The sequence below is a fragment of the Myotis brandtii genome, unplaced genomic scaffold, assembly GCF_000412655.1.
Source record: "Myotis brandtii unplaced genomic scaffold, ASM41265v1 scaffold58, whole genome shotgun sequence".
NCBI classification, from domain to species: domain Eukaryota; kingdom Metazoa; phylum Chordata; class Mammalia; order Chiroptera; family Vespertilionidae; genus Myotis; species Myotis brandtii.
In genome coordinates this window covers 438,477-441,217 of record NW_005370176.1, presented here as the reverse complement: position 1 = coordinate 441,217, position 2,741 = coordinate 438,477, and positions in this window count along the sequence as shown.

Sequence of the window (2,741 nt, the reverse complement as noted above, 5' to 3'; positions counted from 1 at the left end):
TAAGAACAAAGGAGATGATATTCTAAAATATCACAACTGAAAATGGCTCTTGCTCAGCTGGTGTGCCTCACTGGTTGAGCAATGACCTGTCATGATTTCGATTCCCAGTCAGGGCACATGCCTCGGTTGGGGCTTGATCCCCATTCGGGAGGAGGGGGCATGCAGGAGGCAGCTGATCAATAATTTTCCCTCATCATTGATGTTTATATAACTCCCTCCCTCTCTAAAAACAATAAAAACATTTTTTTAAAAAAGAAAAATGGTTCTTATCCTCACTTTTCAATTATTTAAAGCTAGACTACCTTTTGAGTGTCCCAATTACAAAGATAACCACGATGACTTCTATCATCATAGATTAAAGTTTACTGACTGTTTTAAAACTTTCTAGTTTTGCTGTGCATTATATTGTGTCTGGCTTCCTTTCATCAATGTTATATTTGTGAGATTTAGCCACATATTTACCTATGTTGTTTGCTCATTTTCATTGCTGTATGGTATTCTACTATAGAATTATCATTCATCCATTCCTACTGGGACCTTTGTGTTGTTTCCAAATAATTGATTATGACAATTACTGCTGTTGTGAACATGCATGTCATATATAAATATGCAACATTATGTTGTGTATTAACCCAGAAGTAAAATAGTTGAATCACAGATTATGTGTATGTTCAACTAAAGAGAAATTGCTCAAAATTAAGACATAATAACCAAACTTAAGTTATTCTATATTAAATATTTGCAATAAGCTACTAAATATATTTTGGAGACTAGGGAAATTTAGGGAATTGTTCATTTTGATAGGTATGAGAATGATATGGTGATTAGGTAGGGAAAATGTTTAAATGTATGCTCAAAAACTTGGTGTGAATAGTCACACCTGTATAGTATGCGCTAAATGGTTTTTGTGGAAAACCCTATATAGACAAGCAAAGATGGCTATATATATATTTCCCTATATGTTAAAATTTTTTAATAATAAAGTGCACTGCGATGAAGGGCTACAGATGAATTGGCCAAGAACAAAGCTGATAATTATCATTGGGCAAAAGAATAGCTAATATTGGTAATCTGATCTTTTCAAAGTAACTGCTGTGCATTGCTTGGCTAGAGGTCCTGGTTTCTAATGTGAGGTAAGCTCTCTGTTTAGTAACAGAGGACTATAAATTGGTCCCTTTATAAAATATTTGCAATTATCCCAGTCTTACTGTTCAAAGTATTTTAAGTTTCTGTTTACTCACAAAATTTTTTGAAAAGAACTTGTGTGTGCCCAGTTGGTTTGGCTTAGTGGTTGAACTTTGACCTATGAACCCGTTGATTCTCAGTCAAGGCACTTGCCTGGATTGCGGGCTCCACCCCCAGTGGGAGGTGTGCAGGAGGCAGCTGATTGGTGATTTTCTCACATCATTGATGTTTCTCTCCCTCTCCCTTTCTGTCTCTGAAATAAATAATGATGATACTTGGCAAATTTCTGTGTTAGCTGCCAATTTCACGTTTTTAAATTGTCTTTAAAGCCTTAATTATTTTTATTAACAGGAAAGAAAATGCCAACATAATGCCCCAGCAACACAAACCAAGAGATTTTCACCTTATCTTGACATAATGGTGGGTCATGTTCAGTTGCAAGATATGAGAAATAACATCATTCATTTTAGTTTGGTTATCTCTAAAATGACTTATACTCCAGCATGCTGAAGTATGGAGTTACAAATATGCTGGCTAGTATGTATAACCCATCACTATCTTGTTCATATGAAAGTCCACTGTTGTTTCTAATGTTTATGGTGAGTTGTCATTTTATTGTTACTGCTGCTTTCAAAGCAGTTTTTTGCCCATTGATTACAACAATGTTTCCTTTTCCATTCTTGTTCCCCAGCCAATTGGACTCTCTCCTTACTTACTATTAGCAATTTCCTATGTATTTTTTAGAAACCACATGGTTTTTTTTTTACAGAACAAGAGTGCTGATCATTACCAGAACTTAATTCATCTTAGAAAAATGCCTCCCCCAACCCCTCACCAAAGAAATGTTCTATGGTAGCCACCCTTCCCTTTAATGGCTGCATAATGTCATATGGATGTGGACATATGGATATTACATGCAACAATGCAATGAATATTCTCATATGTACATTAATGAATATATATGCCACTACCTATAACATATATATATTTGGGGGGAGGGCTGGCCTATTTCTATTAACAATTTCTGGGCCAATGTTTTTAAATTTTGCTAGATGTTTAATTGTTCTCCTGATGTTATTCCAACTTCTAGTTCTACCAACAATGTACAAGAGCAAAGTTTCAAACTTCTAAGAAAAAGAGAGTCTTTGAGGTGGTTGTGAATATTTGAAAGTCATTTCTGACAAATACACATAGATCAAAGATTTCTTGAAATGCATACATTAGCAAAAATTGTTTCCAAAATGTTCCTAGAAACATGAAAGTTCACCTCTAATTCAAGGTTTCCTCCTTTCAAAAACACCAGGACCAACCAATTTCTTGTGTTTTCCAAGAAAAAAAGTTTAATTCCTCAATTATTACTACCTCAATGGTGCAGGTATTAAATTGTGTTGCCCAAAATGCACACTGAAGCTTCAAGGAATCAAGCTGTTAAAAAAAATAATTTAAACCCTGACGGGTTTGGCTCAGTGGATAGAGCGTCGGCCTGAGACTGAAGGGTCCCAGGTTCGATTCTGGTCAAGGGCATGTACCTTGGTTGCGGGCACATCCCCAGTGGG